Below are 19,771 nucleotides of genomic sequence, written 5' to 3' on the forward strand. Positions count from 1 at the left end.
TCTAATAAACGCTTCCTCCCCTAAAATTGTTCTGGTTGGGTCCTTTAGTTATAGTATCAAAAAAGGTGACTAAAAGAGCTGACTAGCTACCTAACAACTCCATAGAGTCGAGTATAAAAAAATTACTGCTGTTTTAATAATGAGATAAGACAAAAATCTCAATTTGAAAGCTTGCTGAACCAAAGGAGCCATCTCAGATATCCTTATTGCTTTTCTGTTCCATTTTAGTATGAATATTATTACAGTTCAACTTTCCATGGAGTTCATAAATCAAAGAAAAAATAGAGAAAAGAAGTAAGAATCTGGTTAAAGATAATTTAGCAAAACAGTATTTGTCTTTTTTATTCACCTCAACTTGATTTTTTCCATGCTACATTATTTCTTTACCCTGTTGCTCAATGATTTTCACATTTATTCATTTTTTTCAGATCAGCCACATGTCAAGATCATATGACTTCTGTGCTCACCACATAGATATTCCAGTCCAAAGGGTCTGCGGCATTACACAGGTACCTATATTTTTAACACAGACTTTCATGCTGCTACTTGCTGCTGATCATCCGGGGGTAAACCACATGTTACCTTTTTTTTTTTTTTTTTCATTTTTTAAATTTGTTCTAATTAGTTATACATGACATTAGAGTGCATTTTGACACATCATACATAAATGAAGTATAACTTCTCATTCTTCTGGTTGTACACAATGTAGGATCATACCAGTCATGTAATCATATACACACATAGGGTCATAATGTCTGATTCATTCTATTATCCTTCTACCCCTCTACCCCTCTCCTCTCTTCACTTCCCTCTCTCTAATCCTGAGTACCTCTATTCATTCCTAGTCACATTCACACTTTAAGAAACAATTTTACCTGCACTTTTATGAATGAACAGCAAGGTTTTTAAATCCTTTTTCTCTGCTTTCTGCTCTGGATTCTCACAGTACACTTGGCTTAATGCTGCCAGCTATATCCAGGCCATTTTATGAATGCTGTGCTGCCTTGAAATTTCCTTGGTAATATTAATTAGTTCATCACCTTTAAATTTAAAGTCCACAGAAAGTCTCAGGACATGGGCAAAAGGTAGACAACATTTTTGCCAGAATGTGCCATGAGTGGTCTGTAGTTCCAGTAGATCCCTTGTTCTCTGAAATCTCTGTAGTGTCTGCATTCCTATTGGTGTTCTGGTCTTCTGAACATCCACCAGAATCACCCATTAAGCTCCACTTACAACATTCTAAGCCTTCTCCAGCTTGCATCCACAAACTTTTCCAAATTCTTTCCACAATGCAGTTCTGAAGGTACGTGTCAGATTGGTCAGAACAACAACCCTGTCCTCTGTACCAATTTCTGTGTTAGCATTTTGTTGCTAAGTCCAAAGTACCTGAAAAATCAAATTAGAGAGAGAGAAAAAAAGTTTATTTTAGAGGTTTAGGCTATGATTGGCTGATTTCATGAGGCTGAGGTGAGGCATAACAAATGGTAAAAGGGCTGCAGCAGAGGATAGTTGCTTTATCTATGGTGACTGGAAACCAGAGAGTGCAGCTAAGGGGCTGCAGGCAAGATGGACCCTCTCAGGGTATTTCACTAGTAACCCACCTGTGCCAGCCATGCCTCCACCTGCCTACAGTTACCACCCTGTTAGTCCATTCAAACTAAGATGGACTTCTTAGATTACAGCTCTCATGGTCTCATCATTTCACTTCCTGTACTAACCCAGGAAATTTTGGGGGACACATTATATTTAAACCATAAGAGGGCTCTAGGGTCACTGTCTTTATTCTTGTCTTTGGCTCAGTATTGGGTACTTCTCCTGCGTTTATGGATTTTTCCTGCTATCACAAACAGCTTTAGTCACTCTCTTATTTTCTTGTGTATGTGTATGTGTGAGTGTGTGTGTGCGTATGTGTCTTTTTCCACACAAGATTCATAAAATGGGGTCTCAGTTCTTCAAAATCCAAGAAAATTAGCACAGTTTCTCTTGATAACTTTTTTACCCTTTTAATTCTTGGAGCACTACATCCTTTTAGGGGTTGAGATAATATTTTGCACTTTTGGTAGATACTCTCATAATTCAAAGGGGGCGTTATTCTCCCTTGAAGCAGGTAAACTGCCTTTCATACAAAGCTATAGGAGATACCAGTATCAGTCTGATAATTCTACTCAAAATAATTCTCACTCTCTCTGATTAACCTCCTGTATTTTCATAAGCATAGACTTAATATTGCTAATTGGGGAAGTGTCATCGGATTGTTTTTGAGACCTCTTCAAATGCAAATAATGTAGAATCTCCATTTGGAACTTCTGGAAATTTTGTGTCTACTGTTCTCTCTTCAGACAGGAGTCTGAGTCACACTGAAATGTTCCATTTAACATCCAGACATGGAGAATTCATCTAAACTTGATTGTTCGGCAAAGAAAATCTCAATATTGCATACTATATAGACTTCCCAGAATTCCTGGGATCTGATAGTTTGAGCTTTTTTCCCTTTCTTGCTAGAAGCAGGTTATATCTTATGGTGCACTATTTTGTTTTGCTTTTATTTTCAGAATCTTTTTTAAAGTACATAAAATCTAGTTGTAAGTGAATCTAGAGAAATGGTCCAACTGATATGAAAGAGAAGAGGAACCAAATTATGAAGCTGAAAGGGTGGCTGAAAACCAGGAACATACAAACCAAGGAGAAACAGAGTAGACAAAATTCAGAAGAATACATGGAAAGATCCCACAAAGCATGGTTGCTTTTATTTAATTCCAGCATGTGTCTGATCTGCTTAAAATGTAAAAATAAAAAATGAATATAAAACATACTTATGATTAAATATAAATACACACAAACATATATATATACATATATCTATATATGTATATATATATATACACACACACACACACTCACACATACATGGAAATAACTTTTCTGAATCAAAGGAAGTCACAATCATAATTTTACCCAAAAGGCATCTCTTCATGCTGACAAATTTGAAGAAAATATGGATATATTGTTAATGTTGCCACCTTAAATTTTAAGTTAAAAATATGTAGTTTTCTAGATAAAAAGGGCAATTTATAGAAAAATATTAAATGATATTTGCATTAGATTTTTCATTACCACACTTATTCTGTGGACTGTCAAAATGCTATTCAGATGTGCACAAACAGTATTTCAATATGCATAGATTCAAATAATATTGCATCCATCTAGAACAACTTATAGATGTCCAGTGGAATATAAAAACACATAGTCATGTATTAACAAATACATGAATTTAGAAAAAGCTTTGCATATGCTCAGAAAAATGTAGACATTCAGTGCGTGAGTCTGTAGGACTGTAAATGAGAAAGACCCTGATCTAAAATTAAAGAGGGAAGTGTGAGACATGGCCCTGCAGTTAAGAGACACAGGTGATACACAGTCTGTTAGACCATGCTATAAATCAAAGATTTTGTAATCATTAAGCATTGTTACTACTTTTTTGGTTCAGTTGCCAATAAAATGAAGTTTGACTTTCATCTCTCCTAGGTTCCATGATACACCCATTGGTCAGATATTTTGCAAGTAAGTTGTTAGTACTAAGATTGAACATGATAAATAATATCAAAATTTCAACTAAAGTTAGGTGATGGAGTCTATCAAACAGTAACTACTCTAGACTTAATTGGGAAGATTTCAGGATTGGATGTGAATTTGGCCTCCTTTTATTACCAATATGGTGGAAAACTATCCTCAAAAGGGAATGGCATTTAGATACAAAGAAAAAAACATGGCAAATATTTATTTTGGCACATATTTAAGAAGAAATGAAAAGAAACATGGTATAAATGAAAATTTCATATATAGTCATGTGCTACAAACCATATTTCAGCCAATATTGAACCACATATATGAAGCTTATACTATATAGAGTCAGTGTATAACTGGCTATGACACCTGGGTTTCGATAAGTAGATGCTATGATTTTTGTGCATTGCCTGGTGATTCATTTCTCAGGTTTCACTGTCATTAAGTAATGCATGTCTGTATACCACAGTGTTAGTCAAAAGGGTTACTACCCAGGACAAACAGAAGCAAAAACATGTATGAAAAACATTTGGGATTAGAAAAATACATATGATGGGTAACAAAGACAAATTGGCAGAATATGTCCTGAACTAAAAAGATGGGACATGTGGAGTTGTTATTTTCAATATCTATATGAATCACGGTAAATCACTCTTAGAGCTATCGTGTGAACATTTGAATAATAGATGTACTGTTTTAAAAGTTTTCTCTGATTCCACATTTCCAAGTTCAAGAATAAGGAGATTGGTGGCAATACACAACAAAAGATGTTAAGAAGAAAATGGGAATCAGTTACATGATGAAATTGGTTTTTAACGCATGCTGTTTGAACTGATAGCAAGGTATATCAAAAAGAGTGCCTGGGGACACCTGGGTTGAAGGTTCCGCTCAGTTGAAGTACAGCATAGGATCTGCTTTCATTTCTAATCAAGAAAACTTGAAAACTCCTTGGTTAGGTCACTAAGGGCTAATTTTAATTGTATTTTATACATTATTAGTATTACACAAAGAGTAATAAATGGGTCTTCAACTTGGGACTGTATTAGCTAGATCTGTTAATATTAATAAAAATGTTAGTCACTGATATCTATAACACATGCTTTTATTATGTACTTATTAATAAAGGAAAACACTGTGAGTAAAAAGATTTTGATTGATTTTAGAATCTGGGTTTCAATACAGAATTTAGCATGTTCTGTAGCAGTGCCATTCAGATTAATGCACAAGACATGTAAAGAAAAACCATCAGGAGGAGCAGAGATTGCCAACGAATTTTAGAACATTAATTTAGACTTTTATGTTTGATGTGGATACATATGTAGTTATGTGAATGCAAAATTAACCAAGGAAACTGAGGGGTAAATCCAGAATTTAAATATTTGTGCTACAGTCACCAGACACATTTAAAAACTTGCTTAGCATGTGTGAGGCACTGGATTCAGTCCTTAGCACCACATAAAAATGAAACAAAATAAAGGCTTGCTGTCCATGTACAACTAAGAAAAAATTTTTAAAAAGAAAAGAAAAATAAAGGAAAGAATGGAAGATCTGGATTCACTATCAGTTATTCACACCAGAGAAATATTATCTTACAAATTATCACAGAGATCATCTAGTATTTCTTGGAAAATATAAAGGAGACTAAGGGAATAAGGGAAAAGAAATTTTGAGTAGTTCGAGAAGGCATGACTCATCATGTACATTATCATTAAGGACACAATATCAAAAACATGAAATGGAGTCTCTTAGGTGGATAGTGTTAGCCATGAGCAGTGGGTAGGGGGAATGAATGATGACAACTTGGAGGAAATCAGATGCATGCATCAAGAGAGTCCTAGGGCACAGGACTGGCAGATAATGCAAACCTTTATTGAAGCAGACAAGCATCTCCAAAATGGAGCTAGTATGTGAAACTTTTCGAGCCATAGTTAATTATAATCCCTTAAGGGAACTATTGTTTCAAGACCATGTGACACCCATCCCTTCTGACCATGTCGTCACCACCCTCCCCTTGGCCTATGTCATCAGGTACCCTCACAAAGAAAAGTTCCTGAGGCCCAAATACAGTGATAATAAACCGCCTTGTTGAATGAGAAACCAAGGCAAGGGAAAAGGAACCCGAAATCCTTAGAAAAATCTCTATAAGGGCCACCTCACTTTCCTCATAGGCAACCGGTTCAGTGCCTGGTCTGAAATTTTGTACTCTCTTTTTAATAAACTTCTGCTTGTACTCTGATCCACTAGATTGAAATTCTTCCCAGGAGATTCCAAGAACCAGTTGTTATGGACTCAGCTGCCACTTTCGTTCTGCAGATGAGTCTCTTTGCCACAGATACCAATTGACTATGGTGCTGAAAATTTTTACTACATATGGATGTATCGGGACTTAATGTAAAAAATCAAATATAAGAAAATTATGTTTTGAGATACAGAAAAAAATTTACATTCATCTTGGCAAAATGTTTTACTATTAGTTCACCTTTTTAAAATTTGTTTTTGTTGGCCTTTATTTATTTAAATGCATGTGTCATAAAAATCAATGGTTTTACTTACCTTTTTCCTAAGTATATCATCAGAACAAAGAATATTACTTGACAGATAGTAGATGCTCCATAAATAATTGTTGAATGACTGACTGGCTGACTGATAGATAAACGAGTTTCTTTTGCTTTACTAGCTTTAAGGGAATAAAATAGTATCTACTTGATGTTTGTTAAGAACATTTGAGATGCCATTTTTTAGAACGTGTTTAGTTTAGCACTTTAGGGCCTGGCATACAGTGTAAGTGAGGATTCTCTCTTCTTCCTTTTTCTGTTTTTTAAAATAGAAGATACAGAGACAAACCCACAAAAATATAGTTACCAAATACTAGACAAAGGTGCCAATAACATACATTGGGGAAAAAAATAGCCTCTTCAACATGGCTATTTGACTGGGAAAACTGGAAGTCCATATGTAATAGAATAAAATTTACCCACTACCTGTCATCATGCACAACACTCAGCTCAAAGTGGATCAAGGACCTAGGAATTGGACCAGAGACCCTGTGTCTACTTTAAGACAAGGTGGGCCCAACACTCCACCATTATTGGCACAGGAACTAACTTCCTTAATAAGATCCCTGAAGCACAAGAATTATGTAAAATCAATAATCAATAAATGGGATGGCATAAAACTAAAAGACTTTTTTTCTTTTTCTGAACACATGAATATGAAGAAAATCTAGCTCAGGTACATATTTGAATTTATCATCATACTAGTGTCCATGATCAATTATGTAAGAAATATTTTAACTTGATTACTTAAAATTAGACTTAAAAATTTCATTCTTTATGAAAGATACACTTAGGAAAACAATTTTCATTATTTTAGTCAAACAGATTTTAAATACAAACATATTTTGTTTTCCATGTGATAAAATAAATGATAACATGGGATTCACTGTTTAGGCATGTTAAAACAAGTTGAAGATAAAAACATTACATCAAATACAGGTTTTAAATGAAAGCTTTTAGGTATACTCAATATTTTACCTATATACCTCAATATAAAATATTTTTTTCTGATCTACTAAATCATTGTGATAGTTGCAGAATTCTTGGTTGATCTTTCAAGCAATTATGCATTTAAGACATATACCATCACCTGGTTTCTGTAGAGAATTGCTTATTTCCACAAGTGAGAAACAACAGATAAGTCTGTTCTGTATGTTATCTAAAACAAAATCTTATGTTATTATTTTTGCTATCAAAATCTGTATGTAATATTATACTACATTTGCATGCTGTTGTGGTATAACATGTTACATTGTATACTTCTACAAAATCCCCACTTTCCTTGTTTGTTACCTAAGTAGGTAAATATTATGTTTCTTAATCAAAATAGCTAATGTATTATCTACTATGATTGATCACAGTTAAAGTGAATTAATAGAAGTTATATTAGTCCATATTTGGATTATATTTCTTTATACTCAGAGCTGTTGTTTTCTGTACCTTGACAGTGATGCGGTTCCATTTTAGTATTGGTCTATTTCATAGCACTGAGTAAAATGGGATTTGTTTTTATATTTCAAAATCTCACTTAATGTATTCCTACAACACAACTGGGAACAGTAGTGGTCATAAACTCAAATGATTATATAGTTTCTAAAATGAAGGAAATCTAATAGAAGTGACAGAGTACAGTTTTTAAATCAAAAGTTAAAATGTGAGGAAAGCTTTGGTTCACTTGTAGCTTTAGGCCAGTCTAATCATCCCCATCTGCCTCAATAAAATTAGTTCAGAGGAGTGTAATTCAATTACTATGCTTAAAGACAGGTAGCCTCTCAGGAGGGCATGAAAACCATTTGTTGCAAATGTATTTTATGGTGTGTGAAATAGTCTGTGTTCTTTACAACATATGTAGGAAGTAAATAATTTTCCATTTGGTAGATGAACCAAAAAGCTCAGTCTAAAGAGGGTGGAAGACAAAGAATAGGAAGTGAAGTAAGATTTAGATTTTAATGTTATAAAAATAGTTCTGTTTGTGATGTTTGTGTGAATGTATAATTTATTATATTCTCAGGATTAAAAGGCTATCATGTTAGACTCTTTAATCAAATATAAACATGAACTTAAGTATAGAAAACAACATTAAAAACAACTCTAAATCTTGGAGGTGACGGATGAACTTATGGCATAGGTTGTGGTCATGATTTCATGAGTGTATTTCTATCTCCAAATCCATCAAGTGGTATATATTAAATAAGTGCAGCTTTTCATATATCAATCATAACTCAAAAAAGTGGTTTAAAAAAGAAAAGTAATAAATCTTCAAAATAACATATTAATATTATTGCATATCAAATTAAGAACCCAACAACTGTAATAGTTTGTGATATAATATATAGGAAGTGAATGTACCAGAAAACAACAATAGCAAGCCTGTAATCACAACCATTTTGCCAATGTTAACATCTACTCATGAACCAAGGTCTTCCAGGTAAGCATATCAGGGAATGACTCAAATATTTGGCAGTTGTACCCCCAGACTCCCCTCAATTTGCATATGCATTCAGGTTAGAAACATATGCTTAAGTATTTGGAGTATGTTTTCATTATCTACCTGGTATGGCTTCAGTAGCAAATTTAATTTTTAAAAGTCTTATCATTTCATTGTAGTCTTTAGAATCAGAAGTGAATTTCTGCACTAGCATTTGAATATAGAATAAATTCATATTAGGATGGAGAAGACATTCCATATGCACTTATTAAGTTATCAGTCTTATTCAAACATGATGACATGAATTAAACTATAAAACCATAAAACTGTTATTGCATGATGATAGGAATTTCCTTCCGAGTAAAGAGCCCATAGTTTGCAGCTCAAACACAAAAAGGTAAAAACAAAATTGTGGTCACCTAAGGTTAGAACAAATTTCAGCATGTGCTGTTTTTTAATATTAAGGTATGTAAAAAATCCAATGTTTTTTGAAACTACAAATAACACAAGCAGGGAGAATGACAGTATCTAGTGCACATGAAAATATTTCTTTAAGCAGGAGGCATCATTTAATTGTGCTCTGTTCTTACTAGAACAAACCCCTCAAGAAAGAAAATTTCACTTGAATTTTTTTCATTCATCATGAAATGACATTTTGCTTTCAGTTTCTACAACCCAACCTAGTTCTTTAATATCTACACATTTTATTATCTAACTGGTGCGAGGACCTCAAAAAATAAATCTAAAAAGCCAATACATTTCTGCCAGCTGTGATCTGTACTAATGTGAAAAGAATATATTGAAGTATCAGTTGACATCTCCCCCTAAGCTGTACATATGCAAGACTGCTCTCACAAATATGTATGATCACAAATTATGTTATTAAAGATGTGGCTCCTGGGCATTAGCAAGGAAGCCTGACTTTGTTCTGTGATGCATTCTTTTATGAATGTTTAAAGTAAAAGTCTTTTATAAACAAGGGGAACAGCACTAAACCATAATCAGTGAACATATTTATGAAAATTATTAACATCAGACAAGTCAAATATTTTAGATCACTATGGTTTAAAAACATGACATATTATTTTGTCAGCTCAGATCACTTTGTCCTAACCTTTCTTTTCATGTAGAGAATAAAAAGGGCAGGACTGGAGAAAAAGATGTAACAGGTAGAATATTGGAAGATAGTGAACTCATGTCCCTGAAATAGGCTTTGCAACATATCTGCAAAGTTAAAAGAATGACTGAAGTACACAGGGTATATGCTGTAATACAAAGCCTATCTCCCGCCCCTTCCCTCGCACCACAACCTAACTTGCCAGTCTGAAGGTTGCTCTGCCCACACCTTACGTTGCAGGAATTTCTGGCCTGCGCTAAAGCCATTTCCTGCTTCCTAGTTACCTCCTAGCTTGTCAGTCTGAACATGCTAGCTAGCTATTGGTTCATCAGTTAGCTTGCAAGTATTCTCCTCCGCTATTGGTTCCTTCCAGCCAGGGAGATTCCAATATTTGGGAGAAGCATCCAGCCATCTTTCTCTTTCCCTTCTTTTCCAACCCCGGAGCCCATGCACTAGTCGTCTGCATTATATAAAGTCTCTTGCATGAGGTCCTGTGTCCCTCAGTGGATTTCTGGGAGCTATTGTTGAGCCCAAGACCGGGCATACGGAGCGCCAATTCAGTCGGAGGGGCTGGAGCTACCACAGGTTCTGAGCTGCATTTTTCCTTATATATGCCATGATGTCCACCAAGACCTCCAAGGCGAGTGCAAGTGACAGGATTCGCCCATCAGCATTAAACAAAAGAGCTGGGGAGTAGGATCTGAGAAGGTCACATAATGTACATGGAAGCCTCAGGAAGACAAACAAGGTTCTTTCTCCATCTCCGCTGCTGGGCACTGACTTCCCAACTGGTTTTATCTCAGGCACTTATTAGTTTGCCATTTCTGAACAGATCCCATGTACCTCCCTGATACAGATGGTGAATTAATATAAATTAAAGTATAATTAAAGAAAAACTAAAGTGAATCAACTGATGATCAGCAATTTGAGGGAGGACGATTCGACTAAAAATATCTCAATTGAATTAGAGCCCAATTGAATTACAATCTGTGGAACACAGCCAGAAAAAGTTTTGGGGAAAAAATATAAATTATAGAACTCACAGTGACTGACATAAAACTACAATGCAAAAATCTTCCCTGAGTTTAAAAACAAAAGCAATATGTTTAAATAAATAGATTAAATAAGCAAGCTAAAAGTATAATGGCACTGATAAAATATGAATTCATGTTCTCAAATACCAAATGGAAGTATTATCTGGCAATAGCAAGAATATAAGTTCTAAGTTGCAGGTACACTTTTGCATACCTTTCTCTACTTTTTGCACCTGTAAGAGTACACAGACTTTAGGTGTTTTTCCCCTTAGAAAGCTATAAAGTCCCAACAATCATTTTTTATCTCTTCCCTAGATTTTCCCTCTGTAAAATGGGAATGAAAGCAGAAATTCCAGCTTCATAGGATTATAAGGACTTCATGAGTTAACATATAAAAATATTTAGAAGAATAGAGAGAACATACATGCTAACAGATGTGACCTGGTAGAGTCCAGATAAAACTTGAATAAAACAAGTAAACTTCAGGCCATTTTATCTATATCTAAAGTCCCAAAAGACCCCAGCAAATTTCAAAGTCATAGAGATAGGTTAACTCAGTTTACAAAATAGCTCTTAAAATATCCTCAGTCACTCTAGAGAAGGAAGGAATTCCTCCTGATGGTCCAGTCTGCTGGCATCTTTTGACACTGGCTCATTGTTCAGAGGTCCTCAAGCAGCCCACAGGTTTCCCTGGATTCATTTCCCACCAGGACCTCTGCAAGGGTGAAGATGGGGAAGGAGCCCCTACTCCAATATGTTTTGGTAGAGAAGATTTCCAAATACCTCTCCCCAGTCTCTCTAAATCTGAAAAATTTTGCTGTAGATAATTCCAAAGTAAAGTACAAATATTTTTGGATTAGGTTGAAATTTGGATTTTACTGGCTTTAGAGCTTCTCTTAAGAGCAGATTTGCAAACTTAAAAAATATAAGTGAGAATAAAGATTTGCAATCAGAAAGGTGTGGTTAGCTACTTTCTATCTTGGCATAGATCAGTACAGCTCTCATATATAAAAAAGTCATGCAGTGAATGTGCATCATTATCTTTCCTCATCCATTGATCAGATCACTTAATGATTATATTACAGGCATTATCACACTTTAGAATGTTCTTTTTAGAGGTTAGGCAACTTGATATGGTTTTGATTAAAGGAAGTCTAAAAACAATGATTTTCTGAACCTTTGTGTCTGCTGTTAAAATCATAACTGCTAATATAAATCTTGTATTACCCCAAATTTTAATATTGTTATTTACTCAAATTTATTTATCACCTATCATAGGCCCTTTTTTTCTCTTTTTGTTTAACATGAAATGTGTTTTACTTACAGACAAATTAGTATTTGTGCTTGTGTGCGTGTCTGTGCATGTGTTTGTAAACAGTGTGATTTAGGGTTAGGAGAATGCCCTTCTATATTTTCCTATAAATCTATCTACCTATCTACCAATATATCTCATTTAGTTACTGTCTGCTATCTTCTTACAGATGTGCATTATGATTTATTTAAGTAACTACCTATTAGAGGTCACTCACAAAATAAAAATCATGTAATCTACATCTTGTTGCATACATTTTTTGAATTTATATAATGTTTTCCTAAGACTAAATTTTAAAAATGTAATTCTGGAATAAGGAATTTAAAAACAATTTTGACACCTAATACCAAAATTTTGAGCATATTGCTGACAACCACAAAAATATTTGCTGCTAATCATTTCAAATTTTATCAAGTGGGAAGATTGGAAACTTACATTGATTTTCTTTCTTTTTAAATTACTAATATGTCAATATATTTTCCATAGGATGCTTGACAAGATCTTTTTCATTATGTGTATGAATTTACATTGAGACTTAATTTTATATAATATTTGTGTTCTCTGATTTGCAGTTTTTATACATCACAGGTATTAATCCTTTATCACTTTGTGTCTCCTACAAATTTGTGATTTGCCTTGATTTTAATGGACTTCCTTTTAATGGACTTCCTTTTAATAGTCCCCCATTTTTTTTTTGTATGTAATATGCATTTTAGTGCCTCAGGAAGAAACTCTCCACTCAAATAATGCATAAGTATTAGATATTCTAACTTCAAAGACTCTCTTCATGACAAGCATAAAAAATTATTTCATCTGATAATCCACAATAACTGTACTTAGACTCAAAATTTGAAAAATTAAATTGGTGACAAAGTAGAAAAAAAATTGTCTTGATGATTCTGACAACTTTTCAAAGTTGTACACAGAACCAACTTCTGCTGTGCCTTTTACTTGTATTTCTCTAGACAGTGTTAAACCTTCATGATCATTATCTAATTAGTCATTACAAACTTTTCTTTCTTCCAGAGGTTGAATGACACCTGTCGTTGCATGGACCAGTAGAAGAGGAAGAATCTTCCTCTGCTCTCCAGATCTTTCTCACTTGAGTGCTTATATTTTTTTTGCCTTTGCAATCGGCAGCTGGGTTTTAAGTTATCACTCGACTACTTAAATTCCAAGGGATAATATCATGATATACACTAGATTTGCAGTATTCAGGGCCCTGATCATACTGGGAGAACACAACAAAAATGACCCCAGGAAACAGGAGGCAAAGTAAAATAATTACAAAATGCTGGAATGTAAGCCATCCCTCAGTATGAACATAAATAAAATTCTTAGCATTGTCAAGAACCCAAGTGTGAAGATTGTAAGATAGCTATCAGGATAAACTCCAAGTGCAGTTCCAGAGTGAGAGAACATTGGGATGCATCAAATACAACCTTTCCTTGAAGCTATTGCCATTAATGAAATTTTACCGGCGGGGTACTTAATTGTACAGAAGACCATGCTAGAAGGAATTTTGGTTGCAGCATCATAAATTTAACAAAAATCCAACTTATGAAACAATAAATATGAACAAGATAAAGAAAGAATGCTTCCTTAAGTCCTTTTTGAATCTCAGTAAGCACACTGCCAGCTGGCTCCTTAGCCAGTATGAAGTACCAGCTGTAGAGTCTTTACAAGTAAATCCTCTAAAATTTTGTTTTCCCAGAAGTATCAGACAATGAGTTAATGTAAAGCATGGGGTGTTTAGCTAGATAATCTTCCTTGCCTTTTAGTTATATAATTTAAATGATTATAACTCAACATTACCTATTATGATAATAGTCATTTACTTTAAAATTATTGGATTTGTTTAGAAATTTCTCTTCATTTTCTAGATGTATAGGTTGGAAATGCTTCACAGGTTCAGCCTAGGCTATCCCTGGAGATGCCTGCTCACTTACAGATTCTCAGGGGATAATATTTGTTGTAATTTTTAAATATTCTTAAAATTTATGTACAGCAACATTAAAAATTAAATGGAATTCTCATTAACCTCATGGACTAAATTATAATGAAGAGATCAGATGTGCTAGGTTTACCAGAGAATTAGTGACTTTTAAAAGGAAGTAAGTCTAATAATGCTACTAGGAGCATTCAGATTGGTAACTCAGGTTGATGGATTTTGGGATAACTCTTTATGTACCTTTGGATTTTTTTTGATAATAAAATGACTATTGTGTGCTAAATGGAAGAAGGTTGTTTTTTTGCCTGAATCACTGATCTTCCCCCAACTATCATCATTATTTTGATATTTCAATATTCATATTAATTATTTGCTCTCCCACAATTTATTGCTGCATGACTACCACTAGTCAATACTCCACCTCTCTTTCAGTGAGGTAACCTTCCCTGCTTACAATGCACCTAGGAGTGGCAAGTAGACATTTTTATAATCTGGAATTGACAACTTATTAATTGAACAATCTTAAGAAAATCGATTAACTATTTTTTCTTTTCTTTAGTTTTTTTCAGTTGTAAAACTACATAGCATCATTTAACTCATGATAGTATTACCCTTAGCAGAGAAATAAACAATTATCATATGCCCTAGTATTGCATAATTATTTAGTGGTGGAAATCTGACTCAAATATAAGCAGCGTATCTACATAACCCAAAGTTTTAACTACTGTCTCGTGTTGGTATCAGGATAGTTCTTAATAACTTCTAGTTTCCTTCCAAATTTTGTTCATCCTAAATGTGAATGAAAAAGAAAAACTTAAGGAGGACGTGTGAGTGATCAAGCGATGTTTCATCCAAGCAGATCGTTTATTCTATTGATTTTTATCTGCAGGTGATCTTTCTGGTGTCTTTGATGACTGTTCTTAATCAGGAATGAAAGGCAGCAGAACATGGTCACAGGTACTAGCCACTCCAACCTCCCCTTGGCACTTGATCATCCTTCTGTTCTGGGCTCTATTCCCTACTGTCTAGCCCCAGTGAGGAACTATTTTTTGGGCAAACCCTGGTATGAAGAGAGCACTTAAAATAACGCCCCACTCACTTCTCTAGTTACGTGACACTTTCTGTTAGAATGGTTCCATCACCACCTGTTTGGAAACCTTGTAACCAGGGTGCTTAATCACCATCCTGCTGATCCCTCAAACTTCACCAAGAACTAGTGAAAATGAAAGAGGATGTGGAGGCTTCTATTATATCACAAATCAAAAGAGGAAGTTTATTACAAATAGAGGAATTCATTCATAGATCTTTGAAAATAAGAAGTTTGTTTAATATTAAAGTAATATCATTTTATGAGTCAGGTTTTTATGTTACCCTTGTGTTGTTACTGGGCTATGGCAGGAGGAAAAGAGCAATGATGGACTTACATAAGACCTCTTGAAGCTTTTCTTCAAAGTCTGATGTGTTGTGTCAGCTCCGATCTCTTGGTCAGGGAAAAATCTCACAGCCCAGAATTATATCTGTGGGGTAAGAAGTCTAACCTTGCCCACATAGAAGGATATGGAATACAAATACTTGGGGGAATAACAGGCAGCCCTGGGGAGATGAAGGGGATAATGTTAGGGAGCATACCCGTCAGTGTAAAGAACACCAATCACAGAAGAATAAGAGAACTCAAATAGCCAAAACAATCCTGAGCAGAAAAAGTGAACAGGAGATATCACAATATCAGACCTTAAATTATACCACAGAGCAATAGTAATAAAAACCACATGGTATTGGCACCAAAATAGACAGGCAGGCATACAGTACAGAACAGAAGACACAGGGACAAACCCACAAATTACATTTACCTTGTTTTAGCCAAAGAAGCCAAAAACATACAATGGAGAAAAGATAGTATGTTCAACAAATGGTGCTGGAAAACTGGAAATCCATACACAATAAAATGAAATTAAACCTCTATCTCTCATCCTGCACAAAACTCAACTCAAAATGGATCAAGGACTTAGGAATTAGACCAGAGACACTGCACCAAATAGAAGACAAAGTAGGCCTGAATCTTCATCATGTTGGCTTAGGATCAGACTTCCTTAACAAGACTCCCAAAGCACAAGAAATCAAAGCAAGAATCAATAAATGGGATGGATTCAAACTGAAAAGCTTTGCTTCAGCAAAAGGTACAATCAATAATGTGAAAAAAGAACCTACAGTGTGGGAGAAAATCTTTTCCACAAGCACTTCAGATAGAGCACTAATTTCCAAAATTTATGAAGAACTTACAAAACCTTACACCAAAAATACAAAGAACCCAATCAATAAATGGGCCAAGGAACTAGACAGACATTTTACAGAAGAAGATATACAGGTGATTAATAAACATATGAAAAAGTGTTCAACATCTATAGTAATTAGAGAAATGCAAATTAAAACAACTCTAAGATTTCATCTTACTCCAATTAGAATGGTTATTATCAAGAACACAAATAATAATAGATGTTGGCGTGGATGTGGTGAAAAAGACACACTTTTACATTGCTGGTGGAGTTGCAAATTGGTACAGCCCCTCTGGAAAACAGTTTGGAGATTCCTTAGAAAATTTGGACTGGACCTGCCTTTTGATCCAGTTATCCCACTCCTCAGTTTATACCCAAAAGACTTAAATTAGCATAATACAATAATGCAACCACAACAATGTTTATAGCAGCTCAATTCACAATAGCTAGGTTGTGGAACCAACCTAGATGCCCTTCAACAGATGAATAAGTAAAGAAACTGTGGTATATATACACAATGGGATATTATTCAGACATAAAGAAGAATAATATTATGGTATTTGCAGATAAATGAATGGAATTGGAGAATATCATGCTAAGTGAAATAAGCCAATCCCTAAAAACTTAAAGGCCAAAATGTTTTCCCTGATAAGTGAATGATGATTTATAATGGGGGTGGGAGGATAGACGATGAGAGAAAAATGGAGGAACTTTAGATTACATAGAGGGAAATGAGAGGGAGAAGGGGGCGGGGGTATGAAAGATGGTAGAATGAGACAGACATCATTACCGTATGTACATGTATGATTACATGAATTGTATGAATCTACATTATACACAACCATAGAAATGAACATATGTACCCCATTTGTGTACAATGAATCAAAATGCAGTCTGTAAAAATAATAAGAAGAAAAAGAACGCCAATCACACTCATGTGGTTGTTAAGTATCTTTATTTCCAATGGAAATATATAATTTCAGAAAGTAATTAGCCTGTGCATCATTGATCCTCTTTAGGGCTCATCTATTGAATTTGAAGTATATTCTATAATATCAAAAATACATAATCATCTTCCTTAATTGCGATATGAAACTTTTATTATTTTTGTCCATGTAGTTTATTCTCTTTAACTTCAGAAATGTGGCCAAAATCACGGCTTTACTCTTTGTCCTCAAGGAGAATTTTCTTATGGAGCCCAAGATCAAAGGAACTATGATTCAAGTTTCTGAATGTTTCCTATCTCAAGCTTCAACCATTAATGTTATTTTGGTAAATGTAGTAAAAGAGAAGAGTGTCTTTGAGGAGGGAGAGATACAGAGGGGTAAGAGCAAGAAGTGGTGGGGAGAGACCAAGGGATGGAGGGAGGGCAGGGAGACAGAGAGGAAATTACTTCTGGTGAGACTGAAAGGGAAAAATGATGACCAAGGTGAGAACATGGTGGCTGACACTGTGGGAGTGGGGTGGAGACCTCTTAAGGACGGCTGTGCTTGGTAGGGGTGGACCTTAGTGTCGTTCTCAGCTTTAGGACAAGTTTCAGGCTGTATTACATTGTGATTTGGAAGCAAGATTTCAGGGAACTATTGGAATCCTGACAGACAGTGGAGGGTAACTATGCATCCTCTAAAAGTTAAACATTGTTACCCGTGTCTTGCACACGAAGCAAGTCTTTTCCATTAACCAATCAGGAGGGTAGTTTTGTAATCCAAATTAAGCCAATCTAATGAAAATTAAGGAACATCATACTTCTTAGACACTTGAATTTATGATCTGAAATATTTATCTTCTGTACTTATAGGGAATTTGATATTGGTCAGTGCCAAAATATTCTATTAATACAGATGTGGAATTAAGGTTTTCTCTTCTCAAGTTCTCAAACCTACTTTAGTTTACTCTTTCATATAGATAGAAAAGGAATGCAAAATTATCCACAAATTATTATGTAGAAACTTGTGAAAGATTCACTTTGCATGTGATAAACAGTTGCTTGAAAAGAAACTGGACATCAAGTTACTTCAGATTTGATAATGTTTGTTTTTATAACCTCCTGATTTATTTTTCTGATTCAAGTCTCCTCCCAGACTCATTTCATCAATCTCATTAAAACATTCTTTTGTACATATCTTGATCCAAGAACATATAGTGGCTATTTCTCACCAGTGGAATTCAAGTGCTCATACTCATACTCAAGGTCCTCTATCATCAGACCATATCCAACACATCAATCTAAAAGCCCTAGTTCCACTAACTATTCCTTCTTCTGTGTCTTCTCTTAGGCTTCATCTTTTACAGAAAATATCTTCCCATTTCCTTCCTGCCTTTGTATAGTAAAATTTGAAGATCAATTTGTTGAACTATAGCATAATTATTTTCAAATAAAGAAAAACTGGACTAAGTGTTTGGGGATCTTATAAGAATTTCATGATAATTTTACTGAACTGCATAGTATAAGATCTATCATGTTCTTGTTTTTAATAAATATACATGCTATTCCCTTTTTTTCTGTTCATTAATTTTTTTACAAAAAATTATTATATCTACCTTTAGGTGAAACAAGAAGAAAAAAATAAGTACATAGCCCAGGTCCTACATATTTCAAAATTTAAAGGTAGAAAAGAAGTAGTGAGTGCAAGATTATTTTACTCCAATCCTGTAATGGTTATTTTGAATTGTCAATTTGACTGGATTAAGAGACACTGATGATTAATAGGCCTCTTGGTGTGCCCATGAGGGTGTCTAGGAATGACTGGCATGTGGGATAGTGAACTGAAGTGGAGCCCTCCTTAAGTGTGGGCAGCACCACCCCACAGGATGGTGGCTTGGATGAAATAAAAGTTGGAAGAAAGGAAGCAGATGCTGATGCAGATGCAAGCTCGACTCTTCTTGAACAGGTTCTTGACTGCTTTGATCTGAGGATATCAGACTCTCCCTTATTCAATCTTCCAAAGCAAACTCTGCCAGTGATTTTCCAGGTAGTTTCCAGAAGCCTTGGTCTTGGACTAGGTAACACTATTGATCTTTCTTGTTCTGGGGTTTCTGTGCCTTGAACTGCCCAGCTGCTGCTTCTCCCATCTCTCCAGCTGCAGTCGGTCATTGTGGACTATCTGGCTTCTGGTCGTGTAAGTCAATCTAATAATCCCCTTTTATAATCATACTTCCTATTGATTCTTTTCCTCTAGAGAACCCTGACTAATATAAATCCTTACTTCAATTGTTGTTCTCTTCCTATGCGGAAACATGTTGTTCACCAGAAACCTGTTAGGTATTCAAATAAAACTTAACCCTTCTATCTTAATTTCTGGTTACCTCCACCTCCAATGTCTTAATTTAGATATTTTAACTATGTTCTCATGGCTATTGTTTTTGTATTGGTTTCTGTGTCTCTCACTAACACCTCTAAAATGTCATACACATTCTAATTTTAATCAAAGGATTTACAAAATCATATACTTTATACAAAAAATGTTTTGTTATTTATGTTGGATTTAAGTATTCCTACTAGAGTGAGTACAAATGCCTGAAGGAAGGAAAATCAAT

General features: G+C 34.7%; 1 pseudogene; it reads left to right on the forward strand.

The window, feature by feature from the left end:
* Positions 1-19,771, forward strand: part of LOC124991281 (elongation factor 1-alpha 1-like) — a 66,837-nt pseudogene that overhangs the window by 2,002 nt on the left and 45,064 nt on the right.

The sequence above is a fragment of the Sciurus carolinensis genome, chromosome 8 (assembly GCF_902686445.1).
Source record: "Sciurus carolinensis chromosome 8, mSciCar1.2, whole genome shotgun sequence".
Classification (NCBI taxonomy): domain Eukaryota; kingdom Metazoa; phylum Chordata; class Mammalia; order Rodentia; family Sciuridae; genus Sciurus; species Sciurus carolinensis.